Below are 21,794 nucleotides of genomic sequence, written 5' to 3'. Positions count from 1 at the left end.
CCTTCCCCTATCCCCTATCCCTGCCCCCACGCCTGGCTGTCCTCCCTGGGACCCCTTGGAGGGGGTCGGGTTGAGTTTCTCTCCCTGCCCCAGTATAGCCCCCAGCAGCCCAAGAACTCCAGAGTAAGCCACAACCATACTGAGACCACTCTCCACAGGCATGAAGGAACCAGCAGAGGAACACAGGCATGCGGGTCCTGGGGCTGCGATCTCCAAGCCTGCTTGGATCAGGGCTGAGCATCCTCCACCCAGATCCTCCATCTTCCAATAGGCAGGGGTCACACCCACCAACTGCCCATGTGCCCACAGGAGAGTCTGGCAAACTCCCTGTGGTGTACCCAATATGCCGAATACCAGTAACAATGATGGGTCTCATTCTCCTAACCCTGAAAGAGCCTTAAATATGGCACTTTTTAAAATTTCAGGGCTAGGACGAAGGAGACATTACTGGTGCTTGCTTGAGGCAAACAACGAACAACAGGATGATCATGATCATAGTTTAGCTCTCATGATTCCAGTGTTGCTGACTTCATGGTTTGGATATTTAGTTCTATCATTCCTTGACACCATGGATGTACCTGAATCCCCTTGACCCCTTTGCTTCTGTCCCCCCCCCCCCCCCCACACACACACTCCCACTGCTGCTCATCTCTCTCGTCCCCTCTTCTTCCCTCTATTTTTTTCCCTTCTCCTCCCTATACTCTGGGGCCAAGGACGATTTAGGCATCCCCCCCCCTTTAAACTATTTGCATGCACTAATATAGTTATTCTAAATACCACATATACGTGGTAACATCCTATGTTTATCCTACTTCTGGCTTACTTCATTTAATATGATATCTACCAGTTCCATGTATGTGGCAGTGAATTGCACGATTTCATCATTCCTTGTAGCTGCATAGTATTTTATTGTTTAGATATACCACATCTTCATGATTCACTGATCTGTTGTTGGACATCTGATTGACTCCAAACCTTAGCTATTGTACCAAGTGCTGCAATGAGCAATGTTGTGCATATTCCTTTGAATGAATATTTTCCTGTAGTACTTTTTTTTAAAAGTGTCCTTAAAGAAGCATGAAAAACAATAATGTACAAAGCAGAGTGAAGAGAAAAATCTCTCTGTCTTTATTGTGAAATAGTTAGAGATTCAGGAAGAATAATAATCTGAAATGTTAAAAATCTGAAATGTTTGCTTCAGTAGAGAATGGCAAGTTACAAACAAGCCAAAACTTGAGTTTGGGGACCTGACTCATTCATTCAACTCGTAGTTGCCAGACATGCAGGTGGGAGGCAGCATAATAGTGAGTCGGAGTCAATGATCTGTCTTGAAAGTCTCCATTTTATGGGTGGGAGATAGATAAACAAATGGATTAAGTTATTTAATTAGATATAGCACAGCGGGTAGGGCGTTTGCCTTGCATGCGGCTGACCCGGGTTTGATTCCTCTGCTCCTCTCGGAGATCCCAGCAAGCTACCGAGAGTATCTCGCCCGCACGGCAAAACCTGGCAAGCTACCTGTGACGTATCCAATATGCCCAAAATAGTAATAAATCTCACAATTTGTTGTGAGACGTTACTGGTGCCCGCTCAAGCAAATCGATGAACAACGGGAGAACAGTGCTACAGTGGTACGTGATAAGAATGTGTGGGGCTGAAGCCATAGTAGAGCAGGTAGGGTGCTTGCCTTGCATGCAGCCAACCAGGATTCGATTCCCAGTGTCCCATATGGCCCCATGCAGAGCCAGGAGTAGCCCCTGAGCATCAGCCAGTAGCCCAAAAAGAAGGCCCTCCCGTTGATCGTCGATTTGCTCGAGCAGGCCCAGTAGCGTCTCCATTGGAGACTTTGTTGTTACTGTGTCTGGCATATCGAATACTCTCGGTAGCTTGCCGGGCTCTCCGAGAGGGGCGGAGGAATCGAACTCGGGTCGGCCATGTTGGCCGCTTGTAAGGCGAACGCCCTACCCGCTGTGCTATTGCTCCAGCCCAAAAAGAAAAAAAAAGAAAAAAGAGAAGAAAAAGAAAAAAGTGTAAGAAAGCAGAGAAGGGAGAAATGTCAGGAGAGGGATTTACAGTTCTCAGTACAATTATAAAAAACTTGCTGGTAAATGGAAATTTAATACAAAGTTTCAAGAGAGTATGTGAGATAGACGATTACTTCAGAGGTAGCAGAAGTGCAAAAACCCTATAGTTGGAGCATACTCAGAATTCATAGTGGCCACTATAACTGAATGAAGAAGAGAGTAGTAGGAATAGGCCAAGGCCCAGGGCATGATGTGGTACCTTGGGCCATCAGTATAAGGTCTGCCAAACCATGATGTCTGACCCTCGTCTATGACAGCCAGATCATGTGCGTCTCCTCAGCTGCTCACAAGTATCTGCTTGTATCATAGGGTCTGGGAATGAGGTTATAAATATCTACATGGCCTTTGGCAGAAAAATTGTTCCCCATCCTTGGTATAGGGGATGTCTTGGTGACTCAGAATGACTGCCTTGAAAGTTTAGGTTAAAAAGGTAAAGGCCCTCCCGTTGATCGTTGATTTGCTCGAGCGGGCCCAGTATCGTCTCCATTGGAGACTTTGTTGTTACTGTGTCTGGCATATCGAATACTCTCGGTAGCTTGCCGGGCTCTCCGAGAGGGGCGGAGGAATCGAACTCGGGTCGGCCATATTGTCCGCTTGCAAGGCAAACGCCCTACCCGCTGTGCTATCGCTCCAGCCTTGAAAGTTTAAGGACATGATTTTTGGTCTCTGGCACTGCTCTTATGTGCTCAGATAGGCCAAGTAGCTCTGCTGTCTGGGACCCTGGTCCAGTCATAGCACTACACCAGGAGTGTGCGAGCACCCAACTAACGATGGATGAGCGCTGCGGCTGGAATGCAGGTGAGCATGCCAAATATGCACCAGAGCATGTACCGCAGCGGCCCCTGGGCATGCACTACAACCACTACAGTTGTGCACCATGAGGAAGGATACCATACTCATATGAGTGTGATACCCCAGGTGCCAATGTTGGAGCCCAGAACTAAAATGAAAGCATGAGCACTGTGGCCAATGTATGAGCACCACAGCTAGGTGTGTGATCCTTAATCATCACAACAGCAGCAGAGGGAAGGAAAAGGAGGAGCAAGAAATTAGACCAGATCAATGGGTGGAATTGTTGGCCACATATGTAAGTTATTGCAGGGACTTGGGCTTGCTTTAATCCTAGAAAGAGGAGCCACTGGAGGATTTTAACCTAAGGATGATACAGTCTGACCTTTTCAATGGATCACTCTGCACGCTACAGGAAATAGCAAACAAACTACAGGTTATTGTAAGAAATAAACTGTAGGGTGTGATAAGGAAGTAAAGAGACCAGTAAGGAAACTATCTTAAAGACCCACACTAGTAATTGGTACACACATGTAATACATGTATTCATGTGTGTATGAGAGAGAGAGAGAGAGTGATGTGTGACAGTGATGTGTGTGTCTCTGTGTGTGTGTGTGTTAGAAAAAGCCATAGCAGTGAAGACATTGGATCATTTGAAGATAGAACTTACTATATTTGCCTGTTGAGAGAAAGAACGTCAAGGATGATTCCAAGGTTTTTAGCCTGATTAGCCATATCAGGACTATTAAATAGAAATATAAAATACCATATAAATAATTTAAAATGTCAAGTTGCCACTCTAAAAAATAGGAAGTTAGTTTTAATAATTTATTTACTTAACTCAATATATCTAACTTATGTAATCTAAAACATGTTAAATATAAATATATAATATATTGCTTATGAAAACAATATATCTAAGATAAATAATCAATTTGAAGTTGTTACTAGGACATTTCATATTATTTATTCATACTGAGCCTTGAAAATCTGGTGTGTCATTTGCTCTTACAGAATGTTTCAATACATATACCTACATTTCAAGTTTGCAGTAGCTTCATGAGAAAAGTGGCTGGTCTCTAAAACAGTGTTTTTTTGAATTGTGAAGTCACTGTGATCAACAGGAGGATTGTAAATAAAACCAACTTATGAGTTGCAACCACACGTTATAAAGAGAAAAAAAATCAACTGTGCTGTACCTGGTAAGAGCGATATTTTGCCAAATTTTCCTCCTACTATATTTTGATGTACTGGATCATATATTTTTACTATATGATCTGTGAATCAGGGGCTAGAGAGCCACAGCTCTAAAGAGATGCTGTGTAAAACATAGAATCATAATCCATGGTTATGAAATACTGGCTGACTTTGAATTTTATCTCTGCTGCTGTGAAACTCTGAAAGACACTCAAGCTCTTTGCTTTTTGAATTTTTCAAATGTAAAACAAGGATAAAAATAGTGCCTACCACAAGTTAAATTTTACCTACAACTTTGTCTTGCACATACCAGTATGTATGTACACAAACAGAGCAGAATGAGGCTCTGACCATGTGGGAAAAAAACCATACATACATATTTGTCTTTATTTTTGCTGGGCAAAATAAACTCAGGAGCAAAATACTCAGGAGCTCAATTACATAAAGCATGTGTCTTACCACTGAGCCACATCCGCGGCCTTCAGACTCTTCGTTCCTTCCTCCTTCCACAATCAGTCTTGTATCACGTTCTTGTTGCTCACTCTTCAGCAAAGTAGTCGTTCCTTTTGTTCTTACTTTAGCAAAACATCCACTTTGGTAGCTGATCTTTCAGCTAGAAATAAGGAATGAAAAAGACAGATGAAACAAATTCTTTTTGTAGCAAATTATTCTTCCAAGGAGATTTGAATCTTAAAAGAAAATTTGTTAATCAAAATGACTTAATGGTAGAGGTTTTTTTTTGTTGTTGTTGTTTTGTTATTGTTTTTTTGGTGAGGGAGTCATACCAGCGGTGCTCAACACGTGCCCTGGGCTCTGCACTAAGGGATTATTCCTGGTTGGGCTCTAGGGACCATGTGGATACAGAGGGTTAAAGCTGGGTTGGCTGCATTCAAGGTAAGGGCCCTACCCACTGTACTATTGCTTCTGCCCCCTACCCCCATCGTGGAGGTTTTATAAGGGAATGTTGATGGAGACATTGTGACTTAATGCTTCCAAAATTAATTTTACAAGTTACATAGCGTCCTTTAAGAAAAAAAAAAGTCACGCTAGTGTGCTGTTTGTGAAGTTCTTGGACTGCAGTGATGACACCAGTAGCTTTCATTTTGGTGGACTTTTGTCATGTGTCTGTCCTTAGCGTGACAGTAATCTATATGTACACACTATAATTTCATGCCAGAGATGTCAGATGAAGAATCCCTGAGAAACATCTGTTGGATAATCTTAGCTGTTTTACAGTGATTTTTAATGTCTAATACATTGAGATTAGTTCATTTGGGGAGGAGGATAAGAACTATAGTCCTGTGATTTCAGATTTATGTTCTATGTGTATGTTTTCTCAAGGGAAAAAAGTTATTTGCAAGTTATTATGTATAATTAGGTCTTATTATCTAAATGTGAAAGGATGGAACCTTATTTTCTTAATGTTCTTCATATTTTCTGTGTATTTAACTTTCTAGGATATATGCTGACATATATTTTTACTTTTTTAAATTTTTAATTATGTTTCCAAAATTTCTTCTAAGGTGAACAGCTTATTATTTTGACCTTTGGGAAACATTAGTTAGAGCTGTTGAGAAGGGAAGGTTGAAGTTGAAATTAGAATTAGGAGGACCTGAACAAAATGAGGTGTGGAGAAACAGAAAGATTTTTCAAGACAGTGTGAGAGTTAGTACAATATAAAGATAACGGGCCTTAGAGACAAACACACCTTAGATGAGCTTTTTCCCTTTATTTAAACACAGTGGTTTATAAAGTTGTTCATAATACAGTTGTTACAGGCATTCAATGTTCCAACACTAATCCTACCACCAATGTGACCTTTGTTGCTATTTTCCCAACCACTTCCTCACACCTGCCCCCTTAGCCAGCACAAAATAATTTATTTTATATTGCTTGTTACAGCTAAGTGGCTAATGGAATTACAAACGATACTTCAGCAAAATAAAATTTATGAAAATTATTATATCTCACCATGCGGTCATTAAGTCCTTGTCTAGGGTTTACTAAGCTGTTGCATCTGAGCCTTTTGTGTTATTGTGCATTGAGTTTAGGTGGCATCTGTGTTACTTTCCCATCTAATTTAGTGTGGTCTGACTGGGATGTCATCAGTATTGTGGAATTTGGAGGTGTGAACACTCCAAAAACTCCAGGATCTCTAACTAGGCTCTGAGTTTACATGGTTGTGAGATGTGGGTGTGGCTTCTGAAAGTATGGGGGTCTGGGCTTCTGATAGCCTGGGGTAATGCTGCCAACTCCACTCTGAGAAGATCCCAGTGTTTTCAGCCTGGAAACTTTTGTACTTGGTATTTTCATCAGTTTGGCATCTCTGCAGAGATTAATCATGAAGCATTGGATTTGGAACATTGGCATCGAGGCAGCTGTGAGGTGTGAGTGCAGCTGCTGGGGCTTTGGCAAGGTGAGAAATCTGCTTGTCCCCTTCCCAAGGGTGACCCAGGGTTTCAGCCTGAATTTTAGCAGTTTGGCTTTCATCTCTTTAGATATTTAATCTTGAGTCTGGATGAGTTTTAATCTCTCCGAATCACAGTTGATTCATATCTATGATAAAGAGAACAATACCTTTCTCAAAGGGACTACTCTCTGGAAGATTAAATGAAATAATGAAAGCATTTGGAGTATCTAACATTACCTTTAGTATACAGTAGGTTTTTAATAAAGGATAACTTAAATAACGAAAGAGAGATGAATAATTATCTTTCATGAGTCAAGCAAGGATGGCAGTAAGACAAATCAGATGAAGGTGGGGTATCCAAAGAAGGGAAAAGACAAATCAAAAGGTCTTTTACTCATCTCATTAAACAAAATCTAGTAGCACGGTACAGACAAATGTAGCTTTTGTCAAGGTATCAATGAAATTAATAAAATCTTGAGTTTTCTCCTTATTCAGAGAGACAAATTAGGGCCCAGAGCAATAGTACAGTGGGTAGGGCATTTGCCTTACACACAGCTGACCAGAGTTCAATCCATGACATCCCATATGGTACCCCAAGCACCACCAGGAGTAATTCCTGAGTGCAGAGCCAGGAATAATCCTTGAGCATCGTGCTGGGTGTTACCCAAAAAGAAAAAAAAAACCCAAAAATACAAAACAAACAAAACAAAAACAAAGAGACATATTAGGCATGGTAATTTAATATTTATTTTAATTGTTATGAAAACAATATGGAGCACAACAGATGGCTCAGGAAGAGTTACTTTTGTTTTCAAGAAAAATTCTGCAGTGTCAGAGAAAACACAGACTCAAAGTCAAAGAATGGAAAACCATCCTTCAAGCAAACACCTCTCTCAAAAAAGCTGGGGTGGCCATGCTAGCATCGGACAACATAGATTTCAGGCTGAAAAAGATTAGAAGGAACAGCAAAAGATGTTAATGATAATTATTTTTAATAATCAAGGGTTATGAACATCAGGAAGAAACCACACTCCTAAACATATACACAAACAACGAGGGATCAGAAAAATACTTAAAACAACTGCTAATAGACTTTAAGGAGGACATTGGTAGCAACACAATAGTAGTAAGGAACTTCAATACTGCCTTACCACCTCTGGATAGATCAGTAAGACTAAAATTCAACAAGGAAGTATTAGCTCTGAAGGAAAAAAATGGAAGAGAGCGGGCTAGTAGATGTATACAGGGCTTTTCATCCCCCAAAACCTGAATATACATTATTTTCCAGTGCACATGGAACATTTTCCAAGATAGACCATATGTTGGGCCACAAAACATACCTCAGTAAAATCAGGAATATAGAAATTGTATCAACTATCTTTTCAGACCACTATGCACTGAAGATAAAAATTAATCACTTACAGAAATGGAGAATCAAACACCTGGAAATTAAACAGCTCAATGTTGAATGAATGAATGGGTCAGAGAGGAAATCAAGGAGGAAATCAAAAGATTCCTGGAAACAAGTGAGAATGAAGACACGAGCTACCAGAACTTGTGGGACACAGCTAAAACAATGTTAAGGGGAAAATTTATAACTCTGCAAGCCTTTCTCAGGAAGAAAGGGCCCACATAAATAACTTCACAGCTTAAGATCTTAGAAAATGACAAACAACAGGAGCCCAAATCAGGCAGGAGGTAAGAAATAGTGAAACTTTGAGCAGAAGTCATTGAGCTAGATTCCCAAATAGCAATCCAAAAGATCAATGAAACCAAGAGCTGATTCTTTGAAAAAATAAACAAGACTGATAAACCACTAGCAAGACTCACAAAGAAAGAGACAACCCTAATAATCCGAATCAGAAATGAAAATGGGGGACATCAAGGCAGAAACCAAAGAAATTCAAAAAATTATCAGAGATTACTTTGAAAGTCTGTATGCCATAAAACAAGAGAACCTAGAAAAAAGGGATAAATTCCTGGATTCCTATAATACTCCCAGGCTGAACCAAGAAAATTTGGAATACCTGAATAGACCTAGCTCTAACAAGGACGTTGAAACAGTAATCAAGAGTCTTCCCAAAAAGCATAAGCTCAGGTCCAGATGGATTCCCTAGTGAATTCTTCCAAACATTTAAAGAGGACCTATTGCCAGTCCTTTTCAAGCTTTTCCAGGAAATTGAAGAAACAGAAACACTCCCAAACAGTTTCTATGAGGCACATAACACCCTAATACCAAAAGCAGACAGAGATACTAGAAAATTACAGACTGATATCCCCGATGAACATGGATGCAAAGATCCTCATCAAAATATTAGCAAAATGAATCCAACAACTCATCAAAAAAAATCATGCACCAGTATGGAGATGCCAATAACTACAGTTTAATTTGTTCATACTTCCTTAGTTTTACATACTGTTCTTTTTCTGTTCTAGGATCCTAGCAGGGTATACACTGCATTTAGTTGGCCTGTTTCCATGGAGTAATTTTGGCTGTGAGACTTTCTCAAGAAGTTTCCTTGGTTAAAAAGACAACTTGTTTTAAGATACAATTGTATTAAGATACAATTGACACAGAACATTGTTTAAGTTTAATTTGTATAAGGTTTTGATACATTTATCTATAAATATAATTACTCTTACAAAGTTAGCTTGTACTTTTATCCTGACATAATCATTTTTCTTTTGTAGGAACAAAATTACCTTCTCTCAGCATCTTTAACATTTATAGCACAGGATTACTGTCTATTATCCCTATGCTGTGTAGTAAATCTTTAGGACTTGTTTATCTACTACTTGCAAGTTTGTAAAAGTAACTTTTTTAAATTTCCTAACTCCAACTCCAGATAGCCAGCATTCTATTATGTTTTATGGAATTTAAGTATTTAAGATTCTACATATATGCTTCTCGGAGAGCCCAGCAAACTACCTAGAGTATCCCGCCCACACGGCAGAGCCTGGCAAGCTACCAGTGACGTATTTGATTTGCCAAAAACAGTAATAATAACGGGTCTCATTCCCCTGACCCTGAAAGAGCCTCCAATATGGCAGTGTTGGGAAAGACAGTTAGGAGAAGCTGCTAAAATCTCAGGGCTGGGACGAATGGAAACGTAACTTGGTGCCCGCTCGTGTAAATCCATGAACAAGGGATGACAGTGATACAGTGATACATATAAGTGATATAATGTTTATCTTTATCTTTCTTTCTCTCTTAAGTGAGATTAGATCTTCGAAGACCTGTTTTCTCACTAATATAGTGTGTTGTGCTGACTAATATAGTGTGTTGTAAACCCAGCATATTTCACCACATCTGGCAGTGTTCAGAGCTTGCTTCTCGCTGTGCTCAGGGATTATTCCTGGAGGTGCTCAGGGACTATATGTGGTGCCAAGGATTAATCAGGGTGAGCCACCTGCAAGGCACCATCTCTGCAGATCTTAACTTCATTCTATTTTCTCTTTATTATATGATTGATTGAGATTCTGTATTTCATAGTACTGTTAGCAATGGTTTCTCGCACGCATCATTCATTCTCAGACTTTCCTTCTATCGATCTCTTACAGAGCTAATGTGTTTTGCGTATGTGCTTTGCATATGGGAGGCATAGGTTTGTGCTGGGCCTGAAAGGTGGGATACTCCATTTGCCTAGAATATCGCATTGTGCCCAGTGTTTGTACCAGGCAGAAACAAATTCATTTCTCTTGGCTATTCTGTGAGAGAGATAAAACAACACATACTCTTCTGCCCCCTTAAAAGTGTCTATAGTCTTGCTACAAAATCTTACTTTGAATGTCAAATGTTCAATTCTCACTCTTCTCTTACCCTTTGTTCTGTAATAATCCAAGTCCCCTGCTGAGGTAGATGGATGTCTTAGGCTAAATGGGGAAAGTCTTGCATGTAATACAAACAAATGAGAAAGCGCATTAATAGGTTAATAGCTTAACCTATAGCACGTCAGTTAGGGTGGATGTTTTACACGCCCACTTCTGGCTTTGGTTCCTGGTATCACATGGTCCTTGATCACAGCTGGATACAGCTGCAGGGACCCCTGACCCAAGCAGCTGTGGAGACCCCCAGCATTCACAGGGGGCCACGGTATTCCTGCACCACAAGGTTCAATGCAATGAACCCCCAGCCCGCTTAGCTGAGAATCATCAGTGGGATCCCAAACCTCCCGAGAACATCTCAGGAGGCCACCGCCCCCCCCCCCCCAAGCCCTGTACCATTGCATCTGTGTCCATTGTGTGATACAGTGCACTTGAAGGCATTTAATAATGCATTATGCAGAAAAGACAAAGAAATACGTAAAGATAATAAGCAACTTGCTTCAATTGGTTTTTTGACATCTTAAATCCTTTTATCTTGCATAACATTTTCTTTCTTTCTTCCTTTCTTCCTTCCTTCCTTTCTTTCTTTCTTTCTTTCTTTCTTTCTTTCTTTCTTTCTTTCTTTCTTTCTTTCTTGGTCACACCTGGCGATGCACAGGGGCTACTCCTGGCTCTGCACTCAGGAATTACTACTGGTGGTGCTCAGGGGACCATATGGGATGCTGAGAATCAAACCCGGGTCGGCCACATGCAAGGCAAACACCCTACCAACTATTCTATCGCTCCAGCCCCACTTTTTTTTTTTAACCAAGAGGATTTTTTATTTCTTTTTAGTCACAGATATCTTTTGTGCAAATATGCTTTTCCTTTAACAATATTCTGTGAGGACTTTTTCTGTCAAAATCTCTCAAATTTTCTCTGTGACCATCAACCAGAGAGCATCCGCTTCTGTGAATGTGCCTCAGGATCCTCTCATCCGGCCCCTCAGCAAACCCACCATCAGCCCACAGACACACTCCACATGCACTAACTCAAGTGAAACCTGATGGGAATTCTACCATCGTGTGTTCACTAAGCACCTTTCCCTCTAATGTGGGGTGAGAACTTAGACTCAGCCCAGTGCCTGTGAAAACCCACCGGAGTATCCCCACTCACTTATAGTGAGTTCCCCCGACTCACTGCACAGACATCCAACAGCAGCTCTGATGTAGGGAGCCTTTTCTAGCAGTTGGGAGGGGGTGTATATAGGTTTCTTTCTCCTATTATCTTTTTCTCTTCTCTTTTTATCTGTTCTCCCTTTCCCATTTTTATTGAGGAATTATTATTTACAGCATTATTGTCATTATTATCTTGGTATTGTGTAAGTAGTTGGTTAGTTCATTAGCTAAGGCTTCCAAAATTAATATGTTGAACTACATTATCCCCCACCTCTGGCTCCCAATTTTTACTCTTGTAGAATGCACATAACATTGGTAATATTAGGCATTTTCACAGATCACAGATCATTCTGTTATTCGTCGATTGCCTCGAGCAGGCCCCAGTAACGTCTCCTTCATCTTAGCCCTGAGATTATATTCAAGGCTCTTTAGGAGAATGAGACCCATCATTGTTACTGGTATTTGGCATATTGGGTACGACACAGGGAGTTTGCCAGACTCTGTCGTGTGGGCAGGTTACATTTGGGAGCCTACCAGTTTGTCAAAGTAGGAATGAGATGTCATAATAAGATGTCCGGGATCTGGTTTTTATAGTCTCTGAGTCTTGGCCGCTGATGGGATTACACGGCGCCAGGGGGCCAGTTGGTGGGTGTGACCCCCGCCTACTGGAATTTGGAGGATCTGGGTGGAGGGGGTGTATATAGGTTTCTTTCTCCTATTATCTTTTTCTCTTCTCTTTTTATCTGTTCTCCCTTTCCCAGATCTTCCAAATTCCAGTAGGCGGGGGTCACACCACCAACTGGCCCCCTGGCGCTGTGTAATCCCATCAGCGGCCAAGACTCATTCATTCATTCATTCAGTCATCATCCTGTTATTCGTCGATTGCCTCGAGCAGGCCTCAGTAACGTCTCTTTCATCCTAGCCCTGAGATTATATTCAAGGCTCTTTAGGAGAATGAGACCCATCAATGTTACTGGTATTTGGCATATTTGGTACGCCACGCCACGGGGAGTTTGCCAGACTCTGCCCTGTGGGCAGGCTACATTGATAGCCTGCAAGTGTGTCCAAAGTAGGAATGAGATAATAAGATGTCATATAAAGATGTCCTGATAAGATGTCAGGTTCCAGGAGCTGGATTTTATAGTCTCTGAGTCTTGGCCGTTGATGGGATTACACGGCGCCAGGGGGCCAGGTGGTGGGTGTGACCCCCACCTACTGGAATTTGGAGGATCTGGGTGGAGAATGCTCAACTCCAATCCGAGTAGGCTTAGAAATCTTGGTCCCGGAACCCGCGTGGCTTTGTCCCTCTGCCAGTACCTTCATGTGTGCGGAGAGTGGTCTCAGCATGGTGGTGGCTGGTCCTGGAGATCTGTGGCTGCCGGAGCCCTGGTCGGGGTGGGGAGGAAAGCTCAACCCGCTCCCCTCCAAAGGACCCCGGCAAGGAATAGCCAGGCGCAGGGGCAGGAGACTGCACTGGTCTCGTCCGGGAGCTGGATTTTATAGTCTCTGAGTCTTGGCCGCTGATGGGATTACATGGCGCCAGGGGGCCAGGTGGTGGGTGTGACCCCCACCTACTGGAATTTGGAGGATCTGGGTGGAGGATGCTCGACTCCAATCCGAGTAGGCCAAGACTCTGAGACTATAAAAACCAGCTCCCGGAGGAGAAGAGCGCAGTCTCCCGCCCCTGTGCCTGGCTATTCCTCGCCAGGGCCCTTGGAGGGGAGCGGGTTGAGCTTTCCTCCCCGCCCTGGCCTGGGCCCCAGCAGGCGAAGACCTCCAGGACCAGCCACCACCATGCTGAGACCACTCTCCGCACACCTGAAGGTACCGGCAGAGGGACAAAGCCACGTGGGTTCCGGGGCCGAGATCTCCAAGCCTACTCAGATTGGAGTCGAGCATCCTCCACCCAGATCCTCCAAATTCCAGTAGGCGGGGGTCACACCCACCAACTGGCCCCCCGGCGCCGTGTAATCCCATCAGCGGCCAAGACTCTGAGACTATAAAAACCAGCTCCCGGACATCTTATTATGACATCTCATTCCTACTTTGACAAACTGGCAGGCTACCGAATGTAGCCTGCCCACACGGCAGAGTCTGGCAAACTCCCCGTGGCGTACCCAATATGCCAAATACCAGTAACAATGATGGGTCTCATTCTCCTAAAAAGACTTGAATATAATCTCAGGGCTAGGATGAAGGAGATGTTACTGGGGCCTGCTCGAGGCAATCGACGAATAACAGGATGATCTGTGATCTGATCTGTGGGTGGTGGATGCTCGACTCCAATCTGAGTAGGCTTGGAGATCTCGGCGCCGGAACCCACGTGGCTTTGTCCCTCTGCCGGTACCTTCAGGTGTGCAGAGAGTGGTCTCAGCATGGTGGTGTCTGGTCCTGGAGGTCATTAGGCATTTTATTTTATTTAAAAATTTCTTTTATGTGGGGAGGTATTGGGCTGCACCTGAGTAGGCTCAGAGCTCCTGGCTCTGCACTCAGGAATAACTCCTGACCAGGTTTGTGGACCATTTGTGGTATAGGGATGGAACATGGGTCAACTGCATGCATTGCAAAGCCTAACCATTATAAAATTTATTCAGTTCAGTCTTAGACATTTTAAAGTTGATAGGAATGTCATTCATGTTTCTGTGCCATTTTTCCAGAGCTTTTATAATCTTGGAAATCTGTATGCTCATTGAAAAATGAACTATCCATTCCCAATCTTTCCAGCCTTTTGAAAATACCATTCTACTTTTTTTGCTTCTATGATTTTTCACTACTGTGGGCATCTCATATGAGAGAGAGAAGGTACAGTGAATAAGGCACTTGCTTTACATGTGGCCCACTCAGGTTCTATCCCTGGCACTGCATATGGTCCCAGACCCTGCTGGAACTGATCTGTTAGCACAGAGACAGAGTAAACCTTGAATGCCACTGTGTGTCCCCCAAACCAAACAAACAAACAAACAAACAAACAAAAAAGAGGAATCACAGAATTGTCTTTTTGTGGTTGACCTAGCATTTCCTTTAGCATAATATTGTCAAGGTTTAGGCTTGTTATAGCATGTCAGAATTTCCTTTCTTTTGAAGACTGAATTATAATTCATTGTATGTATGCACCACATTTTGTTGATCCATTCATCTGTTAGTGGACACGGGTTGCTTTCTCATTTCAGCTTTTGTAAAAACACTGCTGTGGACATGGAGTAAAGGGTCCTCTTCAGAGAGACTCTACTTTCAATTATTTTGGCTTTATATTCTGAAGTGGAATTGCTGAATCATATGTATGGTAAGTCTATTCTTTTTTTAATGTACGAGTGTTGCTATGTATTCAGCCATTGATTAGGCTAATGGAGTTGGTAATTTGGTTTGGTTTTGGTTTGGAGGATACACCTGGTATATGTAGGCCTTACTCCTGGCTTCACTCACGGATCAGTACTGGCCGTGTTTAGAGGACCTTGTGACTTGGGGACCAAATCAGGTTAGGGCACATTCAAAGCAAGAATGTTATCTCTGTTATCTGTGTTATCTCTCTGGCCTGAGTCATATTATAATTTTATTTTTAATTGTTTGAATAATATTACAGTTTTTAGGAGCAGCTGTAACTTTTATTTTCTAGCCCAACCCGTAACATATAGCATTCAAATTTCTTCACATACTTGCTGACACTGGTTACTTGTTCATCTTTTGATAATAACCATCTTATGTTTATGAGGGGCTACAACTCACTGTGGTTTTTATTTCAATCCCCTTAAAATGAATAATATTGAGAACCATTTCAGGTGTATGTTAATAATTTTAAAAGTTTTCTTTGGCAAAGAACATCCTTGCCAATTTTTGGATTGAGCTTGCATTCATGAGTTCTCTCGATACTTCATGGAGTTTCATACCAGATAGAAGATATTTAAATATTTTCTCCCACTTTGTGTGTTGCACTTGCCTTTTTATTCTGTGATTGTATTCTCTGATACAAGGAAAATTTTAATTATCAGAAGTCCAATTTTTTTTTTTTAGCTTGGGGAAGGATACTGGGAATGTAAACCAAGTGTTTTTCCTAGTGTTTTTTCATTCTCTGTGCCTTTTAGGTCCTATGCTAGGAATCACTGCAAATCCAATATTAGGAACCATTAGGGTTCTTATGATTACACAGATTGATTACATATAGTATTTGACTAATATATAGTCATATAAAAAGTATAAACATGAAAGTGAGTAGGTTCTGCAGAGAAATGCAAGTTGAGAAATTATTCCATTTGACTCAATGTTGTTGACTCAATTGTTGAACTGAAATATTTCGATTTTAGAACTGACAAGTGTATGCTCTTCTGTACTGTGCCATTATTGATTACTTTCTCATTTCAAAGCACTGTAGACTCATACATTTTTCAATTCTCAAAAGTTAAGTTGATTGTTTGATATTAATATAAATATAGTATCAAGTCAAAATTGAAGTAAAGGTATTTTGACTACTCAAAATGGGTGTTTACATTCTAGTACCTTGTGTGGGGGAAAACTTCGGTCACATATGGTTTATGAATTATAACTTCATTATACCTTCTCAGTTTTCTGACCTACACAAGCAACTTTACCAGAACACTTGACAGAAATATTTCACTGCTAGTCAAGTAAGTTGAGAGGAAAGGTCAACAGTATAACTACAAAGGCCAATCTATTTTAATTGCCTAAGGTTTAAAAAAAGCTTTCTTCTCCATTTACTGTGGGAGTCATTTTCCTGCTTACAAAGAGATAAAAGGATTGTATATCATGAAAAATCAGAAGATAACCAACAAAACTCCAAGGTTAATTAAAATTAATAAGTATTTTGGAAAGTTTATTCCATAAGTATAGGTTGCATGTCTTATCACGGCAAATGATTGTAATCCAAAATACTGATAAGCTTGCACTTTTTTTTGCTTTATTGAAAAGAACTAGTGATTAATATATTAAACTTATATTTAAATGCTTATTTAATCTGATAGTCAAGGTACTTTTGAAGTTCAAGCATAAAAATACACAAAAGTCCTCCTGAAAAAATTCAGGAGGAATTCAAACATTTAGCTTTTGAGTTGATTTTGCAAAGTTATTTCATGTTCATTTAATATACTCCATAAGATACATCTTGAATTCTATTTTTCTTTCTTTCCCAATATTTTTTGACTCTTAGGTATTAAAATATTTAAAAAGATTGCTTTCAGAGGGTGGGATTGCTTGCTTTGAACTCAAGAGACCAAGGTTTGAGAACTGTTGGGATGGCCCCCAATTTTAGGGTCTTTAATTTTGTATTTAATTAAAAAAAATCTTTGTAGTCTATATTTTAAAAATTATACTTTCTTGGGGTAGTCTTTTTTGGGTCATTTCAGCAGTGCAAGGGATGCATGGGATAAAGCTTGGAGTTTCAGCTTAGCTATCTTTGCGGATCTTCCAAAAACAGTAACAACAAGTCTCACAATGGAGATGTTACTGGTGCCTGCTTGAGCAAATCAATGAACAATGGGAGGACAGTGCTACTATATTACACATTCTTGAGTTCATAATTTTTGATTGTTTAGGAGGTAAGGTAACATAAAAGAAATAACTTAGAGTATATGTCAAGTGAGATAACCGTACCCTGCCAAGTCACTAGTTGGGTTGATCCTAGCTGCTGCTGCTACTTTTTTGGTTTATTTTTGGGGTTCTATCTGCCAGTGCTCAAGAGCTAATCCAAGTTTGGTGCTCAGAGTCATTCCTAGTGGTGCTTAAGTCTACTGGGATGCCAGAGATCAAACCTGGGTCAGTGACGTGTAAGACAAGTGCCTTCCCTGCTGTACGATCTTGCTGGTCCCTTTATTCTCCAAATATTGGAAAATGAGTACAGGTTATTTGAATAATTTTTTAATTTTTTTTTTTTTTGATTTTTGGGTGACACCCAGTGATGCACAGGGGTTACTCCTGGCTCATGCACTCAGGAATTACTCATGGCCGTGCTCAAGGGACCATATGGGATGCTGGGAATCAAACCCGGGTCAGCAGCAAGGCAAACACCCTACCTGCTGTGCTATCACTCCAGCCCCTTGAATAATTCTTCGAGTCAAATATTTATGTCATCCAGTGTACTATAGATTTTTTTTTCTGCTTTTTGGGTCACACCTGGCATTGCACAGTGGTTACTCCTGGCTCTGCACTCAGGAATCACTCCTAGCGGTGCTCAGAGGACCATATGGGATGCTGGGAATCGAACCTGGGTTGGCCGCATGCAAGGCAAACACCCTACTCGCTGTGCTATCGCTCCAGCCCCAAGTGTACTATAAATTGCATCATCTCTGGGTTGACACAGTTCACTGCATTTTTCACTATTTAGAGTAGTAGAAATCTGCTCAATGCAAGACAATCTAATTGTCTGAAAATGTCTGATAATAACTGATTAATTGATTCATAATATACAGAAAGGGATATAGAAGTCATAAAATAACAGAATTAGTTTTTATGCAAAGAAGTGAGCCACAGGATATTATGACAACTACAAGTTCAATAGTAACGCTTCATTAACTAGTACCCAGAGGATTGCTTAAATCATGCAAGTTAATTATATTCTATTTGGCAGCATGATTATGGTACAAATTGTCTCCATATCCTTAGGGTTTGAAAAGCAGAAAGCTGAAAAATGGAGGAGGACAAGGACAAAGACGAGGCAGAGGAGGAAATTTTCATTCTTTACTCCTGACTTTGAGAGATAATCTCTACCATATCCTGAGAAATCCTTTTAAAAAGTAGCTTGAGAGCTGAGAAAATATCTCAAGGAACTAGAATGTAAGCTTTGCATGTGGGAGCCCTGGATTCTATCTCTGACACCATCCCAAGTACCCTAGCTTGATTCCTGGCACTGCATACCTCATTGGGCTTGCTGGGAATGCCGCCAACCGAAAGAATAAAAGTAGTTGTTCACCGGCCAGGTTAAACTTTCAATGTCAAAGATAGTATCTGGTAGCTTTGCATAGTTGGTATTGTATAGATTTTCAAAGTGTTGCAATATTTGTGATTCCACTCAATTGTCAAAGTGATGTTTTTGTGTGTGAAGGAAAGCTTACTAATTCCATGCTGTCACTGTCACTGTCCTCCCATTGTTCATCGATTTGCTCGAGCAGGCCCAGTATCATTGTGAAACTTGTTACTGTGTTTGGCATATCGAATACGTCACGGGTAGCTTGCCAGGCTTTGCCGTGAGGTTGAGATAATCTCAGTAGCTTGCCGGGCTCTCCGAGAGGGGTGGAGGAATCGAACTTGGGTCGGCCATGTTGGCTGAGTGCAAGGCAAATGCCCTACCGCTGTGTTATGGCTCCAGCCCACTAATTCCATGCTATAGATTTAAAATAAGGTCCTGAAATGTAAAGTTATCTGGGTATTATAGTCTTATTAGTCAACAATAAAAAGGAAATGATTTCTAGGCTTTTAAAATTTCTAAATGGGGCCACAAGGACTTATGGGTTACAAAGACTTATGACACAGAATAGGCCACAAAATCAATAGTTTTTCTTGTAGTAAAATAAGGTTTGAATCCGGGCCTCTTAAACACAAGATATGCATTGTATCACAGGTCCCACATACTTGGCCCCAGAGAACCAATGTTTTGTAGAATTTCAGAGATGGTATATGGATCTCAACCAGGCTGGTATAAATAGGCACAGATTCAATCTAGTTGGTTGAGATATGGTAATAGAAGCCTTAATCACAATACTTTGAATCAAATGGAAGAATCATTCTCCAACTACATTGAAGTTGGGCCTTGGCTAGGAGATATAAACAGTGAAGGGGAGTTAACTGGCAAAGGACTACAACGCCAGGGTCCCAGAAATCATGACACTTAGAATCATTTTCTAGGCTCAAATCTTAGCTTCAGAGGTGGTGCACAAGTCAAAATTGGGGCTGATTTATTGAGGCTGCATATTCAAAACACTGGGGAAACTGTATGAGTTGGGTCTGGTGTTTAAAGAGGAAGTAGTTGCTCTATAATGGGCTGAAGACTCAGCTTATCAGTGAAGATGGGAAGAAAAGACCAATTCTAGACCCTTTAATAGATTCCAGGCATGATTCGCACTAGTAGGACTCAATCTCCTGATCTCATTTTTTTTGTGGGGGGCGGGGAGCCATACCTATCAGTGCTGAGGAGTTACTCCTGGCTCTGCACTCAGAAATTACTGCTGGCGGTGCTCAGGGGATCATATGGGATGCCAGCTATCAAACCTAGGTCGGCTGTGTGCAAGACCAACTGCCTACCTGCTGTACTATCTCTCCAACCCTGCTGATTGGGTATCTTTAATATTCCTTGATGGACAGACACAGCTGGGCAAGAGCAAGAAGCTACTCCTTTTTAGCACTTGAGAACCTGGTTCAGCTTACAAACCATGTGCTTTGCCTGAGTTCAAAATGAAATATTCTGCCTACAGATATCCACAGATTCACAAGTATAAAGTTTCCACACATTACCTGTGTAAATGGGTGCTTCTGCATTTTATAATAAATCCCAGGAATATTTTCTGCCAAGTAAACTTATATTATTTTCTCAGTGTTTCTGGGATTATCTGAAAAATAGCACTGATATTCTCCTGATTGCACTGCTAAGCAGAAATTAAATTAACAGTTCATATGCAAAGGTAACAGATTGTTTCCCTAGGCCACCAATTTCCTAATGTGGTCAAGATCATAAAGCTAAATGATGGCTATGTGGAGAGTTTCTATTTGGGTTCCCTAGATAGTATGTTTAATCAGAAACATCATCAGCACTTTGCTTTTCAAAATGTGATCCAAAGACCTGTAAAATCAGTACCACCTAAGTGAGAAATGATTAGGAATGCAGCATCTAGACCTAGCAGTAGACCTCCAGGCCTCCTGAGTGTTGCATATCTTCCTGTTCGTTTGGGCAGGATCACCCAGCCATCAGAGCTACCACAGCAATACTCAGGAGACTCTTTGGGTTCAGGCAAGAAGGAATTGAACATAGGACCCTGTGCATGTTAGGCACATGCTCCAGCTCTTTGAGCTATCTCTGTGGCCCAACTCTGTATGTCTTAAGCTGTTCCTTCCTTGTTTCGTCAAACAAAGAAGACTTTTTTTTTTTGCATTCCTATATTCTCCACCTTTTTGAATTGATTTTTTTTGTAGGCAAAGCATTATATCTAACTTCTAGGTGATCTATTTTTCTTTTGGATCAACTTGAAGACTTTTCCCCTTGGCATCTTCTGCAATTAAATGGAGATCACTGTTTGCTGTTAAATTCTATCCCAAAGGTGAGCATTTATTAAAATCAGTATCACACACTTTAGAAATAAAGCCCCCAGAAGCAGGAAAGATTGCTCAGTGGGTTGAGGGCATGCCCTTATGCAAGAGGCAGGGGTTTGATCCCTGGCACTGAATATTCGTCTGAGCACTGTGGGCTGAGCCCACCACCAGGTGTGGGTCAAAAACAAACAATGCAAAACACGTAGTAAAGGCTCTTAAGCACACTCCCTTTTGGAGGTGCCTGTTATCCAGCTCAGGGGTTGTAAAATTTCTGTATGGGACTTCCTTTCTTCTCTCTCTTTCTGTGTATGTCTCTCTCTGTGTTCTCTCTGACTCTCTCTGTTTGTCTCTGTTGCTATCTCTCTCTCTTTCTCTCTCTCATCATCTTTTCTAAATAAAAAAATTCACTTAAAAAAGCCACCAAAAAGATTGCTTTATAACCGTTTTGCTATGTTAAACTTTTGTTTTGTTTTAGGGCCACATCCTGCAGTGCTCAGGGCTTACTCCTGGCTCTGAACTCAGGGATCACTCCTGAAAGTTTCTCAAGGGACCATATTAGGTATGCAGGAGTGAACCCAAGCTTAGTCCCTGTAAGGCAAGTGCTCTGCTCTCTGCTACCTATCTATCTCCTGCCTTCAACATCTTGAACTTCAGAAATTTTTGAAATTCAAGATGTCTTACCCATAAGTCTTCTTATGTCTTCTTACTTATTATGTCTTACCCATACATTTTCTAACACTTTGTTCTAAAAGTTCAGACCATCTTAAGGAAAATCTTCACTGAACACTTAATCCTCTCTGTGCTCTTTGTTTATCTATTTTTCCTTTGTTATTGAAGGGAAAAATTCCTCATGGAATTTGCTGACATTTTGAAAGATATGGTATTTTTTACTTACAGAAGTCATGCTTAGAAATATAACCTGCAGGGGCTGGAGTGATAGCAAAGTGGGTAGGGCATTTGCCTTGCACACTGCCGACCTAGATTCGATTCCCAGTAACCCATATGATCCTCCGAGCACCCCAGGAGTAATTCCTGAGTTCATGAGCAGGAGTAACCCCTGTGCATCGCTGGGTGTGACCCAAAAAG

Source organism: Sorex fumeus, unplaced genomic scaffold, assembly GCF_029834395.1.
Source record: "Sorex fumeus unplaced genomic scaffold, SorFum_2.1 ptg000131l, whole genome shotgun sequence".
NCBI lineage: Eukaryota > Metazoa > Chordata > Mammalia > Eulipotyphla > Soricidae > Sorex > Sorex fumeus.
This window is presented reverse-complemented; position numbering follows the sequence as displayed.